Source organism: Chiloscyllium plagiosum, unplaced genomic scaffold (genome assembly GCF_037043375.1).
Source record: "Chiloscyllium plagiosum isolate Xiang-an unplaced genomic scaffold, Cpla_swu_hap1 HiC_scaffold_23, whole genome shotgun sequence".
Lineage (NCBI taxonomy): Eukaryota > Metazoa > Chordata > Chondrichthyes > Orectolobiformes > Hemiscylliidae > Chiloscyllium > Chiloscyllium plagiosum.
This window is the reverse complement of record NW_028270161.1, coordinates 15910618-15926797: the sequence shown is the minus strand read 5'-3', so window position 1 is coordinate 15926797 and position 16180 is coordinate 15910618. Positions and strand designations below refer to the sequence as shown.

The window sequence follows — 16180 nt, the reverse complement described above, 5'->3', positions numbered from 1 at the left end:
AGAGTAGTAGGTAGTTTATTGTTAACATTACTGTAATATAATAAAGTGGTAGTATTTCTATTTTTCTGTATTTTTGTACTTTTATAACTTTTTAAGGTAAAAGTAAAAATATTTCAATAAATATATATATGAAAAATATAATCATTGGGTTACTTTTCCTTTTTAACAACAGCGTTCTACTGTGCACTTTCCATTATTGAAATCTTCATTTGCCTATTTCATCATGTTGTTAATAATTGCTTGCAATTATCTATTCTACTTCCAATGTCATTGCATCTACCAGTGTGGGTCACCACTCTCTCTAGTTCTCTCTCTATGGCATTATTTTCCCATTGTGAACAGAAACAATTTTTGCAGAGTCCTTTGCGACATTGCTACTCACTTCCAGCTAACCAAGAAACAGTGCTTTCATCTATATTCTCTATTTCTGACTTCTAAACAGTCTGTAATCCAACTTGCTCTTAAGTGTTCAAAAGCTTTTTGACAGTCCATGTAAACAGCATCCACTGTACTTCCTCATCCACCGCAATTGATACTGTCTCAAACATCCCTCAGGATGACCACTGCGTTGCATAAAAGTAACGCTGCTGCATGAGAATACACTGCAGCTATGCAATATATCATGAAATGAGTTGCCGAGGACATAGTGGAAGCTGATACAATTACAACATTTAAAAGGCATCTGGAAGGGTTCATGAGTAGGAAGGGTATGGGCCAAGTGTTGGCAAATGGGAGTAGATTAGGTTGGGATAACTGGTCGGCAGGGACGTGTTGGACCAAAGGGTTTGTTTCTGTTCTGTACATCTCCATGATTCTATGACACTTGTGACTCAACCTTGATACACTTTGATCCTGAAGGTTTTGGTTTCAGGTCTCACGACAGAACATGAACACATAAGTATTCCATTGAGAAAATGAATCATTGTCAGAAGTGCTCTTATTTGAATAAGATGTTTAATACAGACTCTGATAACCCTACCCAAGTAAATGTAATGAATTCCTATGGATTTCTGTTGAACATAAAGAAGTTCTTCTGAATAAAAGCTGGGCAATTCTTCCCAGTGTTTTAGCCAATATTTATCTCTTAATGAACATGTTATCATTCTGCAATTTGTGGGAAATTGCTGTGCTCAAATTGGTTGCTGCATTTCCAATAACAGTAACTGTATTTAATTGGTTATAAAGAGCTTTGAGATATCAGGTGATTACGACCAGTGCGATATATAATTTTTTTTTACATAATACTGAGCTAACTAAGGGAGAAGTGATCATGAGAGCTGTAGTTTACATTGAGAAAAATACATTATGATCTATGTCAACGACACCAAGAAATTTGCCATTGGGAATAATACTGAAAGAATAACCCTGTAATTTTTAAAGCAACTTGGAATGGAAGAGCATTGGACTAGAATGAGAAAGTAATGCAGCACCATGCTGAGTTAAACACTCAGTCTGTCATAGGTCCATTTTGTCAGCAGCACCATCTCAGAGAGTATAATAAATTAGTTTAATTCTGTGGCACAGCAGAGATAAAATGAACCGTGAATCCTGAAAATCTGAACTGCAAACAGAAAGTGCTAGAAATGTACACATGCCTGTCAACACTGGAAACGCAAAAGACAAATTAACATCTCAACATCCCTTTCCAACCTTCTCACGCTATCCTTCAATCCCAACATGCTCTCAAAACACAACCCTCTTTTTTGGAAGACACAACAAACACCTGAAAGATACCAAGGAAATAAATTGAATGAAATCAAATCATTATTGCAAAAGAAAAGTACAGTGGACGCTGAAAATCTGAAATAAAAATAAAGTGCTGGACAAATGCGATAGTAATGACAGCATTTGTGGAGAGAGAAACAAGTTTCAGGTCTACAGTCCAAAGACGTACATATTAGGTGGATTGGACATGTTAAATTACCCATAGTGTTCAGGGATGTGTAGTTTAGGTCTGTTAGTCATGGGAAATGCAGGCATAGGGTTAGGGGATGGGTCTGGGTGGGGTGCTCTTCAGAGGGTCAGTGTGGACTTGTTGAACTGAATGGCCTGTTTCCACACTGTATTATATTCTAATATAACTCATCTTCATATATTATCAATCCATATCCACTGTACCCTCCAGTTAAGAACACAATTGACTCTTTAATCACCTCAGTACCTTTCCCTGGTAGTGTACTCCATGTTTTCTTTGTTCATTCATTGGCTGCTTGCCCCTTGTTGTCCTTGAGAAGGTGGCAGTCAGCTGCCTTCTTTAATCACTTTAGGTCACCCTATAATGCCCTTAGGAAGGGAATTCCAGGATTTTGACCTAGCAATGCTGAAGGTATATATTGCCAAGTCAGAATGGTGAGAAAATTGGAGGGGAACGTGCTGTTCTTGTCCTTCTAGATGGAAGTGGTCCTCGGTTTGGAAGGTGCTGTCTTAGGATCTTGGTGAATTTCTTCAGTGCATCTTGTAGATAGTATACACTGATGCTACTGAGTGGAGGTGATAAAGGAAATAGATGCTTGCGGATGTAGTGCTAATCGAGCAGGCTGCTTTGTCTTGGATGGTGTCAAGCTTCTTGAGTTTTGTTGGAGCTGCACCCATTCAGGCAAGTGGGGAGTATTTCATCACACTCCTGACTTGCTCCATGGTGGACAGGCTTTGGGAGTCAGGAGAAAGTGAGGACTGCAGATGCTGGAGATCAGAGCTTAAAAATGTGTTGCTGGAAAAGCGCAGCAGGTCAGGCAGCATCAAAGGAGCAGGAGAATCGACGTTTCGGGCATAAGCCCTTCTTCAGGAAATCAGGAGTCAGGAGTTGAGTTACTAGCCACAGTATTCCTAATCTCTGACCTCTTCTTGTAGCCATTGTGTTTTATATGATGAATCCAGCAGACTTTCTGGTCAATGATAACCTCCAGGCCGTTGATAGTGGGGGATTCAATGATGGTAACACCATTGAATGTTAAGGAGCAGTGATTAGATTGTCTCATGTTGGAGATGGTCATTGCCTGGCATTTGTGTGGCACAAATGTTACTTGCCACTTGTCAGCCCAAGCCTGGATACTGCAACAAAAACAAATTGCTGGAGAAATTCAGCAGATCATGAGACCAAACCTGGATATTATTCAGACTCCAGGGTTTTTGAAGAGACCAAGTTCGCCTTTTTCACTCCTGACATGGACTCTGGGGATACCAATGCTTGCCCGAATATCCGGGATACAAGCTTCAAGTTTGGCTGATTCAGACCCAAACAACCCATTCAATTCATTCTGTAACAGTGTAGAAGACAGTGGCTAGCCACACCGCGCTCGCTGAGGGACCAGTGTTGGGAAATCTTTCCCTTCTCTGACCCTTTAGGGATCTCTGCTGGGATGAGGTGAATTTGAGTTACGCTCTCAAATTTGATTACTCCCACGTTTTGTATTGCTGCATCTCTCTGTGTTATTTTGTTCAAGATTTTCAGTAGCCCTACAGTGTACAAATGTCAATTAAACACGAGGATCAAATATCATTGCCATCGTGCGATATGTGTACGGTTTACACTGGGGAGCTGCGCCTGTCATGTTTTGCCGGTTCAACCCTTGTAGACTCTTCTCTGACCGAGGCAGGAGTAGGGTGTCAGAAATGGTCACAACTGTCTGTGAGGATTGGCCGCTATCTTCAGGAGGGTTGAAGAGTTGGAGCCATTTTTTTCTTGGAGCCATTTCTGGGTTAGCCCTTCCTCAGCATCGACAGGTCGCTCTAAAATGACAGACACGAATGAGTGGATTTCCCTTCGCCCCCTCTAAAGACCACCCTTTTCCGCTGAGTTTGCAAGCGATGTGTCGCCTCTAGGTGTCGTTGCAATGCAGGGATTCAGCGAGAGAGCCTTGCCTCTCCCACACACACACACAAACAGACACACTCAGTCCTCTATCTGTCTGTCGCCTTCTGCCATACAACACTGCATTATCTCCAATGCAATCGGTGCATTTACTCACGTGTACTTTTCTCAACGCATTATTTTTTTCTCTCCGGGGGAACTCCTTAAAATATGTTGGCAGCTTGGAATTTTGCAATGCAAAAAACGCTGTTTTAGAGTTTGGAGAATCTGAGAAGGTTGGGACATGCGTGAACACCGAAAGAGCTGCGGATGCAGTAAATCAGAAACAAAAGCAGAAATTGCTGGACAAGCTCAGCAGGTCTGTCAGCATCCGTGCAGAGGAATCAGAGATAACGTTTCGGGTTCGGTGACCCTTGCTCAGAAACATACATGAGATTGTCCACGTCGCCCGCCCCCTGGTCTCTCAATGTGCAGGTTAACTAAAATTGGGAGCTCAGACGGTCACTGAGCGAGGGAAGCGGAACCGGCGGTGTCAGAGTTCAACACTGAAACGCTGGAACTCAGGGTCTCTCAACCCCTCAATACAGGGACTTATCCCCTCTTGACTGTACCTTCATGTGGTGCAGTGTTCATTAATATTGGGATATGTAGGCTAGGATTTATCAGCATCAATCAGTAACTGAATTCACATTTTCATGGATTCACATTTTCAATACTCAAATGGCATTTTTTTGCAGGGAGAGACGGGGCAGTGGGACTCTTTCAAAGAGCCAGTTTAGCACGACGGGTCGAATGTCCTCGTTTGGTTCTGTCTCAATCCATGATTGCATTACAGGTTAACTTCCCAGAAAAATTAAACGTTAATATCCTGCCTTGAGGGTCTCATAGTTGACTCTTTAAAGAGATAGTCATGATAGCTTCATAAAATCATAGGGATTTACAGCACGGAAATGGGCTCATTCGGCTATGATGGGTGATTTTCTCTCACGGGTAACGGGATGAGTGAGTAGTGCAGAAAGTTTATATCGAGGAAAGCAGATATTGGAATTCGCCAGATCTTAAACGCTCACTTCCACCCCCAGTCTCGGGGTACTCGTTGTTAAACAGAGAATTGAAAGCGATATGATGTACAAATGCCAGCCACTGGGTAATTCATAATTGCAGATACTATTTCTGAAAAAAAAACTTTTTTTTTCACTGTGAAGTAGAGTTGGAAATAGCACAATTAACAGAATAACTGGTGGGAACGGTACGTCACAGTAGTGTGACAGCAGCATTGACAGAAACAGAGTGAAAGTAGATAACAACTCACTTTCCTCACTGTGCCGTGGCAGGATTTAAATGCAAACACTTGGACACTTTTGCATATTCAAGACAAAGTTCGTGTCTGCAATTAATTCTCCCCACTCCCCGCCCCATCCTCGGTGCATGAGCTTGAGCCAGCGGCAGCAGTTCAAAGAAGACCCGCTCTCTGCGTTACACTGGCACCGCCGCCGCTGCTGCTATTTCAGTGATAGGAGAGCAGGCAGAAGGGGGAGTGGGTAAGGGAAGGGGGGGGGGGAGGGGCAGGGTTTGAAGGAGGAAATCTCTACCTGGCCAGAGACCCTGGGGGAAGCCTCGATTCCACTCTCTCCTCTCCCCACCCCCACCTCTTCCAAAAATGCACTGAAGTGTACAAGTGTAAGAATGGTATTGCCAAGCGGAGCACTGAGAGAGCTACAAGAGAGCTGATGACACTCTGCCTTCGCATCCTGCCTTCACTCGGACCTGCTTTAAGTAGATGACCGGTAAAAAAAAAGGTTTTTCCCTCTCTATGTTTATTTTATGTGGGGGTGGTGTGGTGTGGGGGAAGCGGAATGAGGAATATTTCTGAAGTGTTGCCCTGCGTTCAGTAGCGATATCTCAGCGTCTTTGCAGAGTGTGTGTGTGTGTGTCAATGCGGCGGTGTACTAAGCAAACCAAGCAGCAACCGCGAATGAGTGAACCATTACAGTCCAGGAATAGGAAGTTTGGCTTCGCCAATAGGGTCGGCTTCAAGCTCATTTGCAACTAATGGATTAATAATATTAACAACCCTCCCCCCCCCCCCAGTTCTGAAAAAATAGCACCGAGATATGACGCTGTCGGATTGACCGAGATGTGAGCAATGCAGACGGTGGTCTTCTGTTATCCTGGGCACCTGGTAAGGTCTTTTTGGGTCCACCTCCCCGCCCCCTACAAAAGAAACAATCTTTACTGTTACCGAGGTATTTGTTGTGAGGTATTTGTGTGGTGTCAGCCGTTTGTTACGAGTACCTTTCTGCAGGTGGCAATGTGGATTCAGTGTGTTTTCTCTGTCTCTGTCTCTCTGCCATCCACAAAAACACTCTCAGCTTCGCACTCCAGAGGACGAGCCATTGACTGTCACTACTCCCCCCCCCCCCCCCAATATTTAAGAGCGGAGACGTGGTGTGTGTCTGTGTATTGGGCTACACTGGGATTCCTGAGTCGACAGTATCCCGGCTGCGGATACCTGGAGTCCATGCCTCCGTCTGTCTCCTGGATGAACTGTTCGATCTCACTCTGTGTAAGATGTGGGATTTCCCCGGGTTAGTTACAGGTACAAACCCCAGACCGCCCCGGAGGGAGCTTGAAGGCGGCCGGGATCAATCTTGCGGGGGAACATATTTGGGGGAACGGGGAATGGAAGCTTTCTCGCCCCCATCCCCTCCTCCCAATAAAACTAAAACATCGCGGTGTGCAAGAACACGGGCCCTATGCGGAAAAGGATTGTAGCTATTCACCTCATCAGTGTGTGTACAGCGTGTACACTCACCCAGTGAAGGGAGGTGGGGGCTGTTGGTTGGTGGGTGTACTCCTTGTCATGGACTTGTATATTCACCCCAGGGGCTTGCACGCTGTCTGAAGCGAGCGGTGCAGTGCTATCGGTTGGTTATTGGTGTTCCTATTCAGTTAGTGATTGCTGATGGTACAGCCCCGCTAATCCCTTCCCAGACACATTGCTGGCTCTCTCCAGTGGGCTCCCGTTTACCCAGCAGTTCGACTGTGGACAGCGTTATCCAGTCAGTGAGCAGTCTCACTGCAGTTTCCTCCCCGCGGTAGTTGAAATATAGTGACTGGAACCAAGGTGGGATATATACGGGGCGAAAAGGCATTGCGGGAATAGGGCAGGTAAGTGTCTTTGAAATTGGACCCAGTGTTGCACAGTTACGGGGGGGGGGGGGGGGGGGGGGAATCGGGAAGAATCTGTGCAAGTGTTAATCATTGCAGAGGGAAGTGTTGTCAGGAATAAGGTGAAGAATACTGAATTTATTTGAGAGTTACCCAAGCATTTGTGCAATATGTCCGTGAATCTGTGTGATGAGGGGATGGCCATTGAGGTTGTGTGTGCGTGAGAGAGAGAGAGATGATCAGTTCGATTTGTGATTTCCCCTTTTCCCCTCCCAATCCGACCATTACCTTTATGAGGAGTGGGCATTTCAGACACACTCACTCAACGTTAAAGTCATTCATCCGGGTTTAATAATGATTTCGATTTCCTTTCTCGGGTGCTGAAGGTTAGAGCTATATCGCTCCTCTCAGAAACCTGTAACAGCTTTCCATCCAGTGGACGGAAATACAGTGGCTGTCACACATGTAGAACTCAGGCTCGGTCTCTGGGAGAGTACTGCGTGAACAGCTTTCCATAAAATTGCCTCCATCACGATGGCAGTAAACTCGATTATTTACTTGATTTCCTGCTCCTCGGATGCTGCCTGACCTGCTGCGCTTTTCCAGCACCACTCTAATCTAGACTCTGGTTTCCAGCATCTGCAGTCCTTGTTTTTGCCACCTTTACTTGATTACATGCAGCGGAGGGAGAGGAGGAATGTCTGCCGTTAGGGCAGTCCTACTAACAAGATGAAAGGGCAATTTTCCACATTGGACGTTTAATGGTCATGGGAGTGTCATATCCTCCACATCCTACCTTATATTAATACATCGCTAACTCTGCATCTTAAAACTGACTTTTAGTGAACTTTTGTTTTGATAATGAGGGCAGATTTCCCTTCAATAACGTTCAGGTGAACTGTTGTGTGATTCCCCAATCCGGAATCAGATCCCCTACTCGAGTATGAATTAAGGCTTGGCTGGTGGCCAGCGCTCTGGATCTAAGGTCGATGCGATGGCAACTTTGTTTAATTCCCCCTTTATTTTTAATGTTAAAAATCACACAACACCAGGTTATAGTCCAACAGGTTTAATTGGAAGCACACTAGCTTTCGGAGCGCTGCTCCTTCATCAGGTGATTCATTTTTAATAGTGTTGCATTCACCGTGCACCTCGGAAAGAAGAGGAAATAATTTTGTTCAATTGTCAACTGATGACGCCAGGGTGTCCTTTACTGCAGGGAGATAGCCTGTTTCCAAAGGGCTTGTTGGGGGGGGGGGGGGGGCGTGGGAATCGGATCGGTCTGGGCGGTGCTTTGATTTCCCGTTGTGGGTGAGATTGAGGAGGGGGCGGGTACAGTCTCTGTGAAAAGGGCTTTTCCCCAGCAGCCGAAGCTTTTGACTGCGCTTGGGGTTAACGCCAGCAGTTGACTGGGAGTGTGAGGAAGCTTTCCGGGCCGACATCCCGGAGTGGGCAGTCTGCGTGTGACCTCAGATGTAGCTTTCTGCAAAGTCTGAAGTGGTTGGGAGTTCGAGACAGCCTTACAACGATGGCAAGCGCAAGGACAGATTGACGTCTGTGTTTATAATCAGTGAATTCCAATGAGTGTTGGGTATGAAGATCATCGGATTGTATTGTTATGTTTACATAAAAGGAGCCGCGTGTAACTTTTGCCAGATTTTATTTCAGAACTGAAAATGTGTTGCTGGAAAAGCGCAGCAGGTCAGGCAGCATCCAAGGAGCAGGAGAATCGACGTTTCGGGCATGAGCCCTTCTTCAGGAAGGGCTCTTTCTTTATTTAAAAAGAAAACATGCTAAATAATTGGCGTCAAAGACACGCTCGACGGCGCTAGGACCCAAAAGTTCCTCTCCTCGTCCTGCCCCAGTTTCTTCCTTCTCTGAAGATTGAACCTGTTACACGGAGAGTCTGAGAGAGGAGTCTCCGATCAGGGAGCTTGGGATCAGTCTCCGGCTCTCCCACACGCCAGCGGTTAGCACAGTGTGCACAGTTCCTGTCCTGGCTGACTCGCTTCAGCCAGTGCCCATCTCCCCCATTCCCTCAGCATGTCCTCCACTGAATCCTAGCGCCCCAGGTTGGAAGGGGCTGAATATAATAATTTCTTGACCATTCACTGACCGGCGGCGAAATTTAAAACGCGCCGGTTTCTGCGCAGTTAGATTTCCCAAAATGCCAGCAATCCCATTTCCACTGCTAATGGACACCACGTTAAAATTGGCGGAATGAATAAACCAGTGTCCAGAATAGTTCAAGTTTTATCGCGATTTGTAAGGATTTAGTTAAAAACGTTGTTAGTTAGGGACACGTTGCTCGATAATTAGCAGTAACTAAAGGGCTAAGTTAGCTGCAGTGAGAGATGAGAACAGGATTCTTTCTGAAGGATTTCCCAGACTTGGTTGTGTAGGGATGTCTTTTTGGTACATTCTTGTTCGAAAATTCTCAACAATTGTTCAAAGATTCTGAGAGTAATATTATGTCCTGAGAGCTGCGAATCCCTCCAGTAATCTTACCTGCCCCATTTGTCTCCTTTTAAAGAGCATCTCTCTTTGGTCATCTAACCTCTCTCACTCACTCTGTCCTGTCTTGTTGCTATTTTTCTGAACAACCTGTCCAGACATATTATCGCACACACTTCTGGAGCTGTTGGGACTTGAACCTGAGTCCCGCGGCTCAGAAGTAAGGACACTCCCACAATGAACCTAACTTCCTGACCAAATGCTTTTTATTTGCGATGGGTTGGTAGGGGTCAAACCCAGGCAAATGGGACTCGTTCAGTTTTGGAAATCTGGTCGGCATGGACGAGTTGGACCGAAGGGTCTGTTTCAGCGCTGTATGATTCTAGAAGGCGCAAATATGTGAATAAATTGACCAATTTTAAAACGAATATCTTTAGTCAAACTCATAATAATAATTTCATCTAAAGATAGTTGTGGCATTTTTTTAAAAAATGCGGTCCGAATTGTACGCTATTGTTAAAGATGTGGTCAATTTATCCTCAAATTTCACCGAATGACTTTCGGGATGCATCTACTCAGTTTAAGGATTCTCTTTCCCTCCCCTCATTCCTCCCCTTTCGCGCTCTGCCCTCCCACCCCCTAAAAAAATCTGACCTTAGTTAAAGTAGTGCCTTTAAGTTGCTAGAATGCAGGAGAATCTTTCTTGAACAGGAAGCAGACTTCTTAAGTCCTCCTCGAATGTGTGATTTATTTTTCAAATCCTATGTTTGATTATAATGAGCTGTCGCGAACTTCTGTAATAGTAGTTGGCTCAGGTTTAGAAACGGAGATCGCAGCCGGTGCCTGAATCCTACAGAATTGAATTGATTGATTCATCTACAGGGAGAGAGAGAGAGAGAGAAAGTACTTGGATTGATTTAGAGTGGGAGGATGGATCAACAAACACCCAATTTGTTTAATTACCTAATAGGCAATTACAGTACCTCCAACTCAATTAGATGAAATTCCAATTATAAGCAAATGTTTCCTCGTGAGATTCCTATAACGAGACTGGCACCAGCAATAACGTGCCAGAACATCGCCCCAAAAGCAGGAATTTGGGAAAGTTCAATATTTAGTTTAATTTTCTTTTAAGTAAAATGAACATGCGTTCTTCTTGTGGCTTTTCGGAGGTATTTCAGTAACACTGAATGCTCGCAGCCTTGCCCATCTGTATGTTTTGGGTACCATGAACTAATCAATGCCATGACTTAGTGAAGGGGCTGGAGAACGATTCGGCACTGAGTATAAGTAGCAGGAGGTCACAGATATGTGCCTCACCCAGAGGATGGATTGAAAGCGAGTGAGTACTACATGCTGGAGATCGCAGTGGGTCACGCAGCATCCGTGGAAAGACAGCGAGCCAACGTTTCGAGTCTAGATGACTCTTCAGAGCTCGTTATTACCACTCCTTACTGGGGGAGGACATCTTTGAACGGAAGATAATCGGATTCGAAAAATTTCGGATTCGCCCGGTGATCTATCCTACAATATAGGTTCTTAAGATTGGATCTTCATTAGCCACCATTAACTTAACATGAACAAGTCAAATCTGGGAATTAACTTGATCGAGAGCTGGGAAAAAACGCGGTTAAAGACTTAAAAAAAATTGCAGGTGATGGAACCCAGGGTAGACAAGCAGGTCCTGAAGAAGGGTTATACCCGGAACGTCGCCTTCTCCACCTCCTGGTGCTGTGTTCTTCTAGCCTCCTGCTTGTCTACTCTGGGGAAAAAAACACAGCAGGTCAGGTGCATCCAAGGAGCAGGAGAGTCCACGTTTCGGGCATAAGTCCCTACACATCGACTCTCCTGCTCTTCGGAAACTGCCTGACCCGCTGTGTTTTTTTTTAGAGCCACGCTTCATTGACTCTGACTCTCCAGCATCTGCAGTATCTCCTAGTAACCGAGAGCTGGTTCATAATTGGATCAGGAGTAAATGGCGCACATTCAGTTGGTTCAAGATTTGTCTGTGGTTTCGTATTCCTAGCCATCGCCTCTTAAATGATGTGGAACAGCCTTAATATTAATAGGGATTATACATTGAAGATCCTCGTCATTTCTCCCCACCCACCTCTCCCCAACTCTGTGCAGTCTGGCAGGCAAAGGGCTGTGAAAGATTATGCCAAGATGTTTTGTGAGTTGTCCATCACGTTGATGTTCACATTGAGAAATGGAGTTTAAAACTCCAAAAGTTTCAATTAAACATTATTCAAGTAAAACACTCTGTTTAAAAAATCTCAATGTGTCATTTGGCCGCATCTCATGGAATTTGTAACTTTCCCCGTCCGGGCCTTTTTGGTCTACTGGGCAAAGAGAGAGAGGGTGTTGTTGATAAAGATCTGTACTGGCTCCCAGACATGCAGAGGGAATGAGATGAAGAGAAGCAGATGGAGATACTCGGCAGGTCAGGCATCCGCCGTGAATCAAGTGGTACTCCGCATTGTTGGAAATACTTGCAGCGTTTTCCGTTCACATTTCAGAATTCCAGAAATGTCAGGGTTTTGCATGTAAAGAGTGAGAGGAAGCGCAAAAAAGTTTCCGACCACGTGCTTACAAAAGTACACTTCGTCCATGTTTGTGAAGAGATTGTGTTAGCACAGTCACTGGTACATGGACCAGTTTTTAAGGACCCCTGGTTTCTAGTTATCCCTGAAAGTAGGGGGTGGGGAGGAAGAGTTGACGTTAGAATATTTCCCATTGGGTATTTGTCTTGGATTTCAGATGAAGGGACCAATACAGAGATAAGAAAGTTCTTCTGTCGTTAGTGAACCTATGTAATTGCACCTCAAGAGGGCTGTAGATGTAGGTCCGTAAGAATATTCAAGTCTGGGGGCTGGCGGGTTTTAATTTAATAAGGGGACTCAGGCAGGATAGTGGAGTTGTAGATTCTCGGATCGGCTGTGATCTCACTGAACGACTGAGCAAGACTTGATGGGCCGCATCGCCGCCTTCTGCATGTGAAGAGAGTGATGAGTGCAGATACAGGAGATCAGAGTTGAGAGTGTGGTGCTGGAAAAGCACAGCAGGTCAGGCAGCATCCGAGGAGCAGGAGAGTCAACATAAGCCCTTCATCAGTAATGTATACACCAGCACCTACCTCTTAAAGGAGGCAGGAGTTAAGAGTCTGGCTGACTGGCCAGCCCAGGGCCAGAGCCCACAGTGAAAATGTGTGCGTTCCTTCTCGAGGATCTCTCTAAGTCCTGACATCTCGGTGTGACAGAAAGTCAAAGTGACCCTCAGAAATCCCAACTGTCTTCTTAAAGTACAAAAATTGAGAGGACCTTTGATACCTCTAACTTAATTTTATTTCTAATTTTGATGTGGGCGTCAGTGGAAAGGGCAGGATTTATTACCTATCCATAATTACCCTTGAACTGAGTAACTCGGTAGGCCAGCTCAGAGGGCAGTTAATAGTCATTGCTTTGAGGAGTCTGGAGTCACATGTAGGCCAGACCAGGTAAGGATGGCAAATTTCCTTCCCTGAAGGACAAAAGAGCTTTTAATTATGCAACCGATTAAAATGCACTCTGTACATAAAATCAAATCACTTTACAATTCAGGTCAGGCATTGCAGAGATTTTCATGAATATATAATTAATACCATCATAAGTCTTAAATAAAATGCGGCGTTACTTTGAGAATTAATGGGTCAAATTAATTCCTAAAATCAGCAGTCTTGACAGACGTGGCGGAGGATGCTCTGTCGTCCCATTTCAGGGTCATCAAGGAGAGGGGCGGAAGTGTGGCGGGAGGGGTGGGGTATGGGGATAGGGGTGGGGGTGCAGGGGGAGGGTGGGGGGAGGGGGTGAAGGTATGGGAGGGGTGGGGTATGGGGAGAGAGGGGAGGGTGGACATATGGGGATAGGGGTGGGGTATACAGGGGAAGGGTGGGAGTATGGGGAGGGGGTGGAGTATACGGGGGAAGGGTGGGGGTATGGGGAGGGGCGGGGTTATGGGGGAGCGGTGGGGGTATGGGGAGGGGGAGGTATGGAGAGGGAGTTGGGGGTATATGGAGAGGGGGTGAGAGTATGGGGAGAAGGGTGCGTGGTATGGGTGAGAGGGTGGGGGTATGGGTGAGAAGGTGGGGGTATGGGGGAGGGGGTGGGAGTATGTATGGGGATTGCCTCGTGTAGAACGGGGGTCATAGTGAGCACTCTGAGAGGGTGATGCCTCCTTGCGATGAATCTACAACAGCAACGATTTTAAGTGGTGGGGTACACCCTCTTCATTCTCCCTACCCCAGCCCACCCCACCCCCTTTAATATAATTACGTTGAAATAATTCCAGATTACATTTGCAATCTTTCCTTTATTCCCCCTCTAGGAAATGCTATGGATGTAAATTGTTCTTCTGTGTAACTTGGTGGTTTATTGAAGTCCTGGTTTTTGCAGCATTTATCTTGGTTGACACATTACCTAACCAGCCCTTGCTCTTTTGGGCGTGACGGATTGTTTGATTAATGAAACCCCGGTATGTTGAGGAGCAAACGGGCTGCTTGCTCCTTTTTGAAGGGAAACTGAGGCTCTTTCGGAAGGCGGGCGGATGGATTCGATCATTGAGAGATTTCTCCCCCCCACCTCCCCCCCCAACCCCTCACGACAAAGGGCGAGGGGGAAAACTCGAGCTCCAGACTGGAGCTCTTACAGCGGACCCCACAGTTTTGTTTGGACTAGTTATATTTATTCAATCGGTTCAGGCAAGTTATTACACGCCTCTAGAACTCCGGGCTCAGAGGTAGGGACACCACCACTGTACCACAGCACAGAAGGCCCCTTGTACACCCAAACTTCACGAATCTGCGTGTTATTCTTGTGCAGGGCCGATTCCAATCTCTGCATCGTTCTTTTCCATAGGGTAGGGAATTTGTTCGCGACAGTTGCAATACATAAGAGACATAATGACCCCCTGGCACTGACCAAGGCCGATCCCAGATTTCAGGAGGAATTTATTTCGGAAAAAAATCGGCTGGGTTAAATTGCAAATAAGCACGAAGCTTTTAATGTACCCAGCGTTTAGTAACTGTGCTAGATAAGTCAAGTCTGGAGTGATTATTGCTTAAATTGTCCCTCCAGGAGATTTCATTTCATGTACGGAGCGTCATGAAATGAATTGTTAGCGTGTTTATATTTCTGTCGCCGTTGGGGTGAGACAGGATTCCTGCTTCTTGGACGGCTGTCAGCTTCTTCACTCGTGCGGTGGGAAAAATACACCCAACAATAGCAGATAGAACCAGTCATACAATGCGTAAACAGACCCTTCGGTTCAGCTAATCCATGCGGACCATGTTCCCACTTGCCTACTTTTGGTCCATATTCCTTCAAACCTTTCCTGCTCATGTACTTAGCCAAATATTATTTAAACTTTACAAAAGTACCTGCATCCACCAATTCCTCTGGAAGTTCATTCCACACACAATCACTCTGTGTAAAAAAAAAAGTTGCCCCTCGTCCTTTTTAAAATTTTCTCCTCACTCTAGTTTTGAACTCCCCCACCCTAGGGAAAGGACCCTTATTACTCACCTTATCTATGTACCTCATGATTTTATAAACCTCTATAAGGTTGCCCATTAACCTCTGAAGGGCTTTTGCTCGAAACGTCGATTTTGCTGAAGCTCCTCGATGCTGCCTGAATTGCTGTGCTCTTCCAGCACCATTGATCCTTAACCTCTTACCCTCCAGTGAAAAAGGTGCCAGCCTATTTTTATATCACAACCCTCCATTCCCAGCAACATCCTGGTAAATCTTTTCTCAACCCTCTCCTTCCTATAGCAGAGCAACCAGGACTGCACACAGTGCTCCAGAAGAGGCCTCATCAACATCCTGTACAACCTCAACATGACGCCCCAACTCCTTTCATCAAAGCTCTGAGTAATGGTGACTTTATAGAGGCTTGCAAAATTATGAGGGGCATGAATAGGGTAAATAGGCAAAGTCTTTTCTCTGGGGTCGGGGAGTCCAGAACTAGAGGGCATAGGTTTAGGGTGAGAGCGGAAAGATATCAAAGAGACCTACGTGTATGGAATGAGCTGCCAGAGGATGTAGTGGAGGCTGGTACAATTGCAACATTTAAGAGGCATCTGGATGGGTATATGAATAGGAAGGGTTTGGAGGGATATGGGCCAGGTGCTGGCAGGTGGGACTAGTTTGGGTTGGGATATCTGGTCGGCATGGACGGGTTGGACCGAAGGGTCTGTTTCCACGCTGTACATCTCTATGACTCTGTAATGAAGCCAAGGGTGCTAACCACTTTCTTTACCATCCTGCCTACCTGTGATGCAAAGTTTGAGCAATTACGTACCTGAGCCCCTCAGTCTTTCTGCTCTACAACACTACCCCAGTCCCTACCATCAATTGTATAAGTCTTTTTCTATTTTACCAAAATACAATACCTTGCATTTATCCAAATGAATCCATCATTGCTTAGCCCATTGGCCTGATTGATCAAGACCTCTTTATAATCTTAGATAACCTTCTTCACTGTCCACTATGACTCTTTGAGCTGAAAGGGGAATAGTCCTACCAAAACATCAGGGAGACAACTGGTGATGGTGAAACCATACCTCAGGCAGAAAAGAGGGTCATTCATGGTAACCTTAGCTGGTGTGGGAATTGAACCCACGCCATTCAGTTAACTGCGATAATCAAGCCCCGAGCTGAAAAGGTAATGTGTGAATGATACAAGGTGGGGGCCAAAGAGAGCCAACAG

General features: G+C 45.4%; 1 protein-coding gene across 8 annotated transcripts in view; it reads left to right on the top strand.

Annotated features, from left to right (window-relative positions):
• The first annotated feature begins 5421 nt into the window (after nucleotides 1–5421).
• The window catches only part of plxna4 (plexin A4), a 633380-nt gene continuing 622621 nt past the window's right edge, over nucleotides 5422–16180 (top strand). For 2 of the 8 annotated variants that reach the window (XM_087999383.1, XM_043714038.2), the window contains exon 1: nucleotides 5422–5598. The gene's annotated coding sequence lies outside the window, so the exon portion shown is untranslated. Of the gene's footprint in view, nucleotides 5611–5902; nucleotides 5994–6284; nucleotides 6411–6780; nucleotides 6983–8480; nucleotides 8574–16180 lie in introns of those variants that run through there. The other 6 variants (XM_087999382.1, XM_043714039.2, XM_043714046.2 and 3 more) reach the window with 6 other exon arrangements.